We start from the raw sequence: 12,408 nt of genomic DNA, 5'->3' as shown, positions 1-12,408 counted from the left end.
TCTGGCAGAACCCTAACATTGACCCTCTTAAGCTAAACTTTATTCTCGAGAATGAGAAACCCAGCCATGTCACTAACCCAGGTCTCTGCACGCGGGGACTTCGAGTCCCTCCACATCGCTACCGAACGTCCGGACTCAGCCACCACTCGTGTTTTTAGTACAGTGGACATTGCCTCAGCAAAATCCTGCCAAAACCCTCTAAGCTTCGGACATGCCCAAAACATGTGGACCTGATTTGCTGGGCTTCCCGCGCACCTCGCACACCTATCCTCTACCTCGAAAAACATACTCATCCTAGCCGAAGTCATGTGCGCCCGGTGGACTACCTTAAATTGTATCAGGCTGAGCCTGGCGCACAATGAGGAGGCATTATCCCTGCTTAGGGCATCCGCCTCTATCTCTCCTCCTAGCTCATCCTCCTACTTGCCTTTAAGCTCCTCCACCGGAGTTTCCTCCACCTCTGAAAGCTTCTGGTAAATATCCGATACATTCCCCTCTCCCACCCAGGCACTGGAAACTACTGTATCCTGTATCCCCCGTGGTGGCAACAGCGGAACGGCCAGCACCTGTTTTCTTTGGAAGTCTCGCACCTGCAAATACCTAAAACCGTTCCCTGCTGGCAATTTAAATTTATCCTCCAAAGATTTCAAGCTGGGAAAGCTCCCGTCTATAAATAGATCTCCCATCCTTCCAATTGCTGCCCTCTGCCAACTGCGGAACCCGCCATTGAGCCGAACTGGTACAAACTTGTGGTTATTATAAATTGGGGTCCAAATCGATGCTCCCTCCACTCTCTTATCTGCTCCATTGTCACCAGATCCTCAGTACTGCCACTACCACCGGACTTGTGGAGTATCGGGCCGGCGAGAATGACAGAGATGCCGTTACCAATGCGCTCAAACTAGTGCCTTTACATGACACCACCTCCATCCGCTCCCATGCCGACCCCTCCGCCACTACCCACTTCCTAATCATGGCTATATTAGCTGCCCAGTAGGAATTGCAGAAGTTCGGCAGCGCCAACCCACCTCCCTCTGACTGCGTTCCAGCAACACTTTATTCACTTGCGGGGTTTTACCCGCCCACACAAAGCCCAAAATAATCTTATTCACCCACTTGAAAAAGGCCCTCGGGATGAAGATGGGGAGGCACTGAAAGACAAACAGAAATCTGGGGAGAACCGTCATTTTTATGGTCTGTACCCACCCCGTCAGTGATAGCTGGAGCATGTCCAGTCCCCTTCCATTTGTTCTACCAACCGGGATAGGTTTAACCTATGTATTACCTCCAATTTCCGGGCCACCTGGATTCCCAGATATCGAAAGCTCTTCCCTTCCATTCTAAGCGGCAGCTCTCTCAGTCCCCTATCCTCTTGCCTGGATCGCAAACAATTCGCTTTTCCCCATGTTCAATTTATACCCCGACAAATTGCTAAATTCCCCAAAATTTGCATTACTCACCCCCCCCCCCCCCCCCCCCCCTCCCCTCCAACGGGTCCGAAATGTACAAGAGCAGGTCATCTGTGTAGAGAGAGACCCGGTGCTCCAACCCGCCCCCCCCATCTCGAACCAGTCCTTTCCAGTTACTCGAGGCTCTTAACGCCATGGCCAATGACTCTATGGCCAGAGCAAACAGTAACGGGGCGAGGAGGCACGCTTGCCTCGTCCCTCGGTGTAGTTCAAAATACGCCAACCTCAGCTGGTTCGTGCGCACTCTCACTACTGGTGCCTGATAGAGCAGCCGTACCCAGTCAATAAAGCCCTCACCGAACCCAAACCTTCCCAGCGCCTCCCATAGGTAATTCCACTCCACCCGATCAAAAGCCTTCTCCGCATTCATCGCTACCACCACCTCCGTCTCCTCACCTTCTGAGGGCATCATAATAACATTTAGAAGCCTATGAACATTGGCCTTGGGTTGCCTGCCCTTAACAAATCCTGTCTAGTCTTCCCCTATCACCCCCGGGACACAGTCCTCTATCCTTGTGGCCAGTATCTTAGCCAGCAGTTTGGCATCCACATTCAGTAGAGAAATCAGTCTATGACCCGCATTGGTCCGCATCCTTCTCCCATTTCAGGATCAATGAAATCGAGGCCTGCGACATTGTTGGAGGGAGGACTCCCTCCCTTCTCTCTTGCTTCGTTAAATGTCCTCACCAGCAGTGGGCTCAATATTTCTGAAAACGTCTTATAGAATTCCACCGGGTAGCCGTCCGGCCCCGGGGCCTTGCCCGACTGCATGCCCTCCAGCCCCTTGATTATTTCCTCAATCTCAATTGGGACTCCCAGCCCCTCCACCAGGTCCTCCTCCACCTTCGGGAACCTCAACTGATCAGAAATTGCCACATCCCCTCCACCCCAGCCAGGGGTTCCGACTCTCATAATTTACTGTAAAAGTCCTGAAACACCTTGTTCACCCCCGCTGGGTCCAGGAACGCATTACAGTCTCTACTCTTCACGTTACCTATCTCCCTAGCCGCCTCTCTTTTCCTGAGCTGGTACGCCAACATTCTGCTTGCCTTCCGCCCCCCCCCTTGCCTTCCTCAACTGTTCCACTGCTTTCCCTGTGGTCAACAGCCCAACTCCACCTGTAACCTCCGCCGCTCCCTCAGTAGCCCCGCGTCCGGGGCCTCCGAGTATCTCCTGTCCACCTGGAGTATCTCCTCCACTAATCTATCCCTCTCAGCCCGTCCTGCCTTTTCTCTGTGGGCCCGTATCAAGATTAATTCCCCTCTGACTACTGGCTTCAAAGCTTCCCAGACCGTCGCTGCAGAGACCTCCCCCGTGTCATTTGTTTCCAGGTAGTTCTGGATGGACTTGTTAACCCGTCCACAGATCGCTTCGTCCGCTAGCAACCCCACATCCAGTTATAATAGCGGATGTTGCCCTCTCTCCACACTAACCCGTAGATCCACCCAGTGCGGGGCCTGATCCGACACTGCAATTTCCGAATACTCAATATCCTTTGGTATTAGCGCCCTGCTCAGAACAAAAAAAATCGATGTGAGAGTATACCTTGTGGACATGTGAAAAAAAGGAAAACTCCTTGATCCTCGGCCGTGCAAACCTCCAGGGGTCTACTCTCTCCATCTGTTCCATGAAACCCTTCACTTCCTTTGCCGCAGCCGACCTCCTCCCTGTCCTGGATTTTGACCGGTCCAATTCTGGATCAATGACTGTGTTGAAGTCCCCTTCCATGATCAGGTTATGTGACTAAATCTGGGATCTTACCTAACACCCGCCTCATAAATTCCACGTCGTCCCAATACGGAACATATATGTTCACAAGTACCACTCGCATCCCTCCCCCCCCCCCCCCCCCCCCCCCCAGCTTCCCATTCACCATTATGTACCTACCCCTCTTGCCTGACGATTCTTCCTGCCTCGAATGCCATTCGTTTGCTGATCAAGATCGGTACCCCCCTGGTCTTTGAGTCCAGTCCTGAGTGGAAGAATTGGCTAACCCACCCCTTCCTCAATCTAGTCTGGTCTGTAACCTTTAGGTGTGTTCCTTGTAGCGCTGCCACGTCCGCCTTCAGTTCCCTCAAGTGCGTGAACAGCGAGCCCCCTCGACCGGCCCATCCACCTCCCTGCCTCTCCCCCCCCCCCCCCCAGCAACAACACTAGAAACCCAATCCCCCAAGTGAAGCTCCTGCTTCACACCTGCTCACCCCCCACTGCGCTTCCAAGAGTCAGCTGACCTATGCTGATTCGATAGCTCCCGTCCCTGGCACTAAACAGTCTGTCTCCCTATTGTACTTTCCTCTCTCCCTCCCACATGAATGAACATTTTAAATGCATCACATTCCCCAGTAAACAAGCAACAGAAAAAACAGCGAAGAACAAGTCACTTCAGAAAAATAGTCACCCAAAAAGCAGAACTAAATTCAAAGCCCATCCCCCCCCCCCTAACAAGGTCGCTGCAAGACAGATCAACCGTTAACCATCCACACAGCCCATTATTTCACATAGAAATACTTAAATTTATACAATCCAGCACCACAAATCGCTGCCACAGTTCTTCTCCAAGGCTTAAGTGTCTTTTAATTCACCTCCAGCTTCATTTCTTCAATAAAGGTCCATGCTTCATCCGACGTTTCAAAGTAGAAGTCCCGTTCCTCATGTGTGACCCACAGGCAGGCTGGGTACAGCATCCCGAACTTCACCCCCTTCTTAAAGAGAGTAGTTTTTGCCCGATTGTACCCAGCTCGCCTCTTGGCCAAATCCGCTCCCAGGTTCTGATCAATGCGCAGCTCACAGTTCTCCCACTTGCTGCTCCGTTCTTTCTTGGCCCACTGCAAAACGTGTTCCTTCTCCACAAAACGGTGAAAACGTACCACCATGGCCCTCGGCAGCTCGTTCGCTCTGGGCTTCCTCGCGAGGGCTCTGTGCGCTCTGTCCTATTCCAGGGGCCGAGTGAACACCCCAGCCACCATCAACTTCTCCAACATGTCCGTCACATAGGACCTTGGATCCGATCCCTCAGTGCCTTCAGGGAGGCTAACAATTCTAAGATTCTGCCTCCTGGACCTGTTCTCCAGGTCCTCCAGCTTCTTCTGCATTCTTTTCTGGCGGTCGTACATCATCCCAACCTTGCTTTCCAGCACTGTTACATACTCCTCGTGCTTGGACAACTTTTTTTCGACCTCCTGGATTGCTCCCCCATGGTTTCCTGATTCTGAACCACTTGATCAATCGAAGCCTTAATCAGGTCCAGCGTGTCCTTCAACTTGGCGAAGCAATCCTCGAAAAACTTCACCAGCTGCTCCGTCGACCACTGTGCTGTCTCCCCGCGGCCCTTTCTCTCCGCTGTGCTGTCCCGTGTTCCCAGCTCTGCTTGCTTCTCCCTTATAAGACATTGTCATCTCACATGGCCACTTCTGGTCCAATTTTCCATAAGGGAATTTCTCCTTACTGTCTCACTCTTCACTGATTTATCCCATAAAATTAGAACATTACAGCGCAGTACAGGCCCTTCGGCCCTCGATGTTGCGGCGTCCTGTGAAACCCCTCTAAAGTCCTTCTGCACTATTCCCTTATCGTCCATATGCCTATCCAATGACCATTTGAATGCGTTTAGTGTTGGCGAGTCCACTACTGTTGCAGGCAGGGCATTCCACCCCCTTACTACTCTCTGAGTAAAGAACCTACCTCTGACATCTGTCCTATATCTATCTCCCCTCAAAAGCTATGTCCCCTCGTGCTGGACATCACCATCCGAGGAAAAAGGCTCTCAATGTCCACCCTATCTAATCCTCTGATCATCTTGTATGCCTCAATTAAGTCACCTCTTAACCTTCTTCTAACGAAAACATCCTGAAGTCCTTCAGCCTTTCCTCATATGATCTTCCCTCCATACCAGGCAACATCCTTGTAAACCTCCTCTGTACCCTTTCAAATACTTCCACATCCTTCCTATAATGTGGTGACCAGAACTGCACGCAATACTCCAAATGCGGCCGCACCAGAGTTTTGTACAACTGCAGCATGACTTCATGGCTCCGAAACTCAATCCCTCTACCAATAAAAGCTAACACACCATACGCCTTCTTAACAACCCTCTCAACCTGGGTGGCAACTTTCAGCGCTCTATGGACATGGACACCAAGATCTCTCTGCTCATCCACACTACCAAGAATCTTACCATTAGCCCAGTACTCTGTCTTCCTGTTACTCCTTCCAAAATGAATCACCTCACACTTTTCTGCATTAAACTCCATTTTTCACCTCTCAGCCCAGCTCTGCAGCTTATCTATGTCCCTCTGTAACTTGTAACATCCTTCTGCACTGTCCACAACTCCACCGACTTTAGTATCATCTGCAAATTTACTCACCCATCCTTCTACGCCCTCCTCCAGGTCATTTATAAAAATGACAAACAGCAGTGGCTCCAAAACAGAGCCCTGTGGTACACCACTCGTAACTGGACTCCAGTCTGAACAATTCACATCAACCACCACCCTTTGCCGTCTATCAGCTAGCCAATTTCTGATCCAAACTGCTAAATCACCCTGAATCCCATGCCTCTGTATGTTCTGCAATAGCCTACCGTGGGAAACCTTATCAAACACTTTACTGAATTCCATATACACCACATCAACTGCTTTACCCTCATCCACCTGTTTGGTCACCTTCTCGAAGAACTCAATAAGGTTTGTGAAGCACGACCTACCCTTCACAAAACCGTGTTGACTATCTCTAATCAAATTATTCCTTTCCAGATGATTATACATCCTATCTCTTATAAACCTTTCCAAGACTTTTCCCACAACAGAAGTAAGGCTCACTGGTCTATAGTTACCGGGGTTATCTCTACTCCCCTTCTTGAACAAGAGGACAACATTTGCTATCCTCCAGTCCTCTGGCACTATTCCTGTAGACAAAGATGACTTAAAGATCAAAGGCTCAGCAATCTCCTCCCTAGCTTCCCAGAGAATCCTAGGATAAATCCCATCCGGCCCAGGGGACTTATCTATTTTCACACTTTCCAGAATCGCTAACACCTGCTCCTTATGAACCTCAAGCCCTTAGTCTAGTAGCCTGTATCTCAGTATTCTCCTCGACAATTTTCTCTTATTCCTGTGTGAATACAGACGAAAAATACTCATTTAGCGCCTCTCCTATCACCTCAGACTCCATGCACAACTTCCCACTACTGTCCTTGACTGGCCCTACTCTTACCTTAGTCATTCTTTTATTCCTGACATACCTATAGAATTGTTTTATTTGATGCATATATTGACAGGTGGGCCATTGGTTGGGGTGGTGGGAGGATGGGATCATTGTTGATGTTAAGGGTATTGACTTTGTATCTGTTACCATTTACTGCTTGTTGGTGGGGTGTAAATTTTGCAAAATGTGAAAATGGCGAATAAAAACATTTTTAAAAGAGTGCATGTCCACAGATCCCTGAAGGTGACAGGAGAGGTAGATACGGTGATTGGAAAGGCAGAGAAGATACTTTGTCATTCACGGGTCATAGAGTACTAGAGCAGAGAATATTCCCAGCAATTTCTTTTGGAGGAAAGAACTGAAACCCCTCTCGCCACAGATGCTGCCAGAGCTGCTGAGTATTTCCAGCATTTTCTGTGTTTATTATAAGATCAGGGAGGTTATACTGGAGCTGTCCAAAACACTAGTTAAACCACAGCTGCATTACTGAGTACAGTTCTGGGCACCACATTACAGGAAGGATGTGTTCATCCCAGAGAGGATGCAGAGGAGATTGACCAGGATGTTGACACAAATGGAGAACTTTAACAATGAGGAAAGATTGGAGAGGCCGAGGTGGTTTTCTGTGGAACAGAGAACGCTGAGGAGAGATTAACTGAGGTGTTTAATATTATGAGAGGCCCAGATAGAATGGATAAGAAGGATCTATTTCATTAACAGATCAATAACCAAGGGGTTTAGATTTAAAGTAATTCGCAGAGGATTGGGAGTGGAGGGGGATAATGGATTTCTGTGTCTACTCGGAACCCTGGATATGCGTTTCCCTTCTCAGTTCCCAAATAACAGAGGCCAAGTCTGTGCTTTTTGGCAAAGTCCAGTTGAACTTTATTTATCAGCTGTGACACTGGAAAACTTGTTTTTAATACAAAATTTAGAAATTTGCCTGCAGCAAGCTAGTCAGATTAATTGTCTTTAGCGAATACAGAAGTTGAGTTTTCATTCAAGTCATAACATACCAGATAAAATAACTGGCTAATTGCGATTAGCAAAGCGAGCAGCAATGGTTTCAGAAATATAGATGGAGTGAGCAAGAAGAGAAACAGAACAGAGCAACAGAAGCACTTTTCCATTCCGGTAAGTGATTCTGAAGAGAATTGTTATCTCAAAGTCTAGCCTTCTTTTTACTGCTGATTGGTCGAGTTGATAAATTATAAATTAGTTAAAGCCAAAGTGTCTGTCCATCAATTTAAGAGATGTCGGTATTTGAATATGTTGGTGTAATTTTCCCATTCCATCGCTTGCCAATTTTCCACATTATCAACACCTGTATCTCAGTATTAATTAGGAAAAACACAGCCTTCAGGGCATTATGATCTTAGACAGTCTATTACTATGGAAACGGGACTGCCCATGCTGGAAAAGCAGCAGCAGACAATGGGGTCTTTTAGCTAGTTGGCGTCACTGACCTTGCTTGTCTCAGGCAGTTTGCAAATGTTAAAATCTTGGTTGAATGAAAGAAAATTAAAGTGTATGATCCTGATTAACCCTTAATGGGTTTCCAGTTATTGTTGCACTCAAGTTATCATAGAATTATCATAGAATTTACAGTGCAGAAGGAGGCCATTCGGCCCATCGAGTCTGCACCGGCTCTTGGAAAGAGCACCCTACCCAAGGTCAACACCTCCACCCTATCCCCATAACACAGTAACTCCACCCAACACTAAGGGTAATTTTGGACACTAAGGGCAATTTATCATGGCCAATCCACCTAACCTGCACATCTTTGGACTGTGGGAGGAAACCGGAGCACCCGGAGGAAACCCACGCAGACACGGGGAGGATGTGCAGACTCCGCACAGACAGTGACCCAAGCCGGAATCGAACCTGGGACCCTGGAGCTGTGAAGCGAATGTGCTAACCACTGTGCTACCGTGCTGCCACTATGCTACCGTGCTCCCCCTTTTGATTCTTCTAAAGAATAAGATGAATCATAATAACAAATATAAATTAAGGAAGAAATGCAACAGGATAGAAGTAAGCGCAGAGAGGAACTCATTCACATTGTCTTTCATGGTTCACTTGTTTGAGGACAGCCTTCAGCACTGGGGCGAGCAAAGCTTTCCAAGCGTTACAAGCATTCTGGAGGTATTTCATTCAAAAAAGTGATTATATAGTACAATAACAATTCAGCAATAATGGAAGCTGATTATATAATTGCAGTAATTTTTTTTTTTTTTTTTAATTTTTTTTATTGGAATTTTTTGCAGAAAATATAACAAACAGTATAGCAAAAAGCAGTAATATGCAACTAACAGCCCCATAACACCCACAATTCCCCCCATACCGTAACATCACATGTATCACATTCCCCCACCCCCCCCAAACAAGAGAACTTAACCATAAATTAAAATTAGATAAATCAAATTTAAATAAAATAAGCTAACATAATCAACGCCCCCCCCCCCGGGTTGCTGCTGCTACTGTCCCAGTACCCTATCGTTGAGCCAGAAAGTCGAGGAAAGGTTGCCACCGTTTAAAGAACCCTTGCACCGATCCTCTCAGGGCGAATTTAACATAATTGCAGTAATAATTGGGTAATAATGCAGTAATAACAGCTCAATTTATGAGCCTTGTTCAATGTCATGGGCTGGTGGTGCAGTTGGACCACTATGAACCACTTTGATTGTTGGGGCTGTTGCTAATTGTGCTTTTACTTAATTGCTCTGTTTTATAACCTTTGCTTTAGAGTCGCCAGGTATCTTTCTGATACCACCATGAGGTTCAAAGCCAAGTGCTGATCAATAATTCAATACACCAGTTAGTAAGGTTCAAATCAAAACACATTTATTATACACACAGTCAATCACTACTCATGCATAAAACTCTACTTACTAGACTATCTCTAACACTAAAAGGCCTATACTTAGCTTTGGAAATGGCCCACCAGGTCAGGAGAACAATGGCATTTTGTTCGATTCTGAGGCTGCAGGCTTCATAGCTGGTATGGACTAGTAGATAGGAGCGCCTATCTCGTAGCGTGCGTTGACTGGAGACTTACTTGGTTGGTGCAGCTGCTAGGCAGGTCACAGTCAAGAGTTGTTTCGAGCTGCTGAGAGACCCTGCCAAGAAGGACGAATTGAACTTGGGGACTTTATTTTCTAGTTCCCAGGGGTTGTGTGCCCTTTTGGACGGACCCCGTACCTGATTGCAATTGATTGGGCTAAGTCCCAATCACTTCCATCGATTTCTCCAATACTGGAGCTGTTCCCTGATCGCTGGGCGGTTCCTATGTGTCCGTTGACCTTCATTTGTTTTGGCTCCTGCTGGAGCCAAGGAGTCTGGTTTGGTCTCGATTACTTTAATGTATCCAATTGTTCCTGGGGATCGCTCATTATTATGCAGATGGTCGCTGGTTTCGGTTCTGTGTGGGTTTTTGCAAGTCTTAGTACACAGGAAACCTTGCACCTGCTTGTTTCCCTGTGCCTGACAGAATTTCCCTGCATTCTTAGCGGACATCCATTTTGGAATTGGGAAGTGGCCAACCCAGGTGGCTACAGGGCATTATGGGTAACCATACATTGGCCAATGTATCTGGTCAGCAAGATCACTACCGAAATGCTGAAGCCCAAAAATGAAAAATAAGAGAAATCCCTGAATGATGGAAATTCCTGTGCCACCCACCCATCCAGAGAGCCATCCCCAAAGAGTGTTGTCAGAGGGTTGGTAAAGTTTACTGACTTCTTCTTGAATATGTGCTGACCAGCTTTTGATTTCTTCTGAATTATCTGGGATGTAGGTGCAACACTCTGCACCAATCAGGGGACAGGTGCCATCTTTTTCGGCCAGCGAATAGTCAAGTGCCATCGATCTGCAAAGCCACAGTTCGATTGGCCAGCGTCTCTGCTGAAATGCTACTTAGGGCTCGGGAAGTGTCATTGGGTTATTTTCTCTAAGGCTGCGGCCAGTTTAATGTATTCTCTGGTCAGTACGATGATGCCATAGGCAGGGATGAGAGCAGAAAAGAATTTCTCAGCCCCGGAGATCTCAGGTTTAGACCTCTTGATGATAGTGACAGGTTGATATTTCTCAAACTGTGGGATGAGAGGTCCATGTTTTGGTCTGTGTTTATAGTATTGGCTAGAGAAAGGGAATGGTGGGCGAATCTCCAGCTCACTGGGAGCCAAGGATATACAGTATTACCATGATAGTCGCCATTGTAGGTAGAATATTTGTAGATGTGTCTTGGTTCTCCTGAAGAATCCCACTGGGAGGAAGCTTCCTTTGCTATTCGGTCTGCAAGGGTGTTTCCTTGTGCTTCTATAGTGTTGTCTTGAGTATGGGCCTTGCACTTTAGAATGGATACTTCTTTTGGCAAAGCTATGGCTTCCGGGGGGGAATCATTTCAGTGGTGGGAGTCTAGAATTCGCTGTCTGACAGGGTCATAGAAGCAGAAATCCTGATCACTGTAAAATAAATGTCTTGGAAATCCAATTGAAGGACTGGGACATACAGGACAATCGACTGAGATCTGCAAAATGGGATTAAGCTGAATAGCTCCACTGCAGCCAGCACACACACAATGGGCCAAATGGCCTCTGGACCAAAACTTTTGGAGGTTTTTACTCTGATAGTTGGAGTTTGTTTCTGATGATAATAACCTCTAAGGGACTGGAGTTTAACATTCTAGATATTGATGAAATAAATCAGCTGTTTTAAACACGTTGCAGATTTTTGTCTTTTCCGCCTGAGTGTTTAACATCACCTGGCTGGAGCTCAGAAAGGACAATCTCACCTCATAGAATTTACAGTGCAGAAGGAGGCCATTTGGCCCATCGAGTCTGCACCAGCCCTTGTAAACAGCATCCTACTTAAGCCCACACCTCCACCCTATCCCCGTAACCCAACCTAACTTTATTGGACATGAAGGCCAATTTAGCATAGTCAATCCACCTAACCTGCATATTTCCAGAGTGTGGGAGGAAAGTGGAGCACCCGGAGGAAACCCACGCAGACACGGGGAGAACTTGCAGACTCTGCACAGTGACCTAGGCCGGGAATTGAACCCAGGTCCCTGGCGCTGTGACCTGTAGTGCTAACCACTGTGCCATCCTTGCATCCAATCTCCCAGATTGTCTGTATTCTCTCTGGGTAAGATTCTGTTTGTCTCTTGTATTTCACTGTGACAGGGCAGAGACCTGATTGAAGGGATTCAAACATGGGAGCTCTGGGAAAGATGGGCAAGGTTTGGGAGGTGACAACATGTTCAAAGAGTTTGAAGAAGGGAGGGAGGTTGAAGATGGGGCAGTAATTTGTAAGGATGGCTGGGTCAAGGGTTTGTTTTATTGAGGAGGGGGTGATGATGGCAGATTTGAAGGACAGGGGGACAGTACCTGAAGGGAGAGAAATGTTGACAATATCCGTGGACAAAGGGTAGTTGGCTGATCAGTAGCTCAGTGGGAATAGGGTCCATGGAGCAGGAGCTGGGTCTCATGGACAAGATGAACTCCGAGAGGGCATGAGGGGAGATGGGAGAGAAACCAGAGAAAGATGTGGGTTTAGGGCCCGGGAAAGGATGAAATTTAGAGACAGTTTGGTCCGGTGGGCTCGTGGAAAGGAGGGAAGCAGCAGAGGCAGCTGATCGGATTTACTAAATCTCAGTCACAAGAAGCTCCACGAGCTCCTCACACTTCTTGTTGGAGGTGAGGATTGAAGAGACAGGGGAGAGCGAGAGTACTTC

The 12,408-nt window shown here is 47.5% G+C and overlaps 1 protein-coding gene across 1 annotated transcript in view; it reads right to left on the bottom strand.

Annotated features, from left to right (window-relative positions):
• LOC119959603 (zinc finger protein 774-like) overlaps positions 1-12,408 on the bottom strand; it is a 1,152,970-nt gene that overhangs the window by 994,085 nt on the left and 146,477 nt on the right. The window lies entirely within an intron of this gene.

Source organism: Scyliorhinus canicula, unplaced genomic scaffold, assembly GCF_902713615.1.
Source record: "Scyliorhinus canicula unplaced genomic scaffold, sScyCan1.1, whole genome shotgun sequence".
Lineage (NCBI taxonomy): Eukaryota > Metazoa > Chordata > Chondrichthyes > Carcharhiniformes > Scyliorhinidae > Scyliorhinus > Scyliorhinus canicula.
Note: the sequence above shows the minus strand (reverse complement) of the source record. Positions and strands in the feature narration are given on the sequence as shown.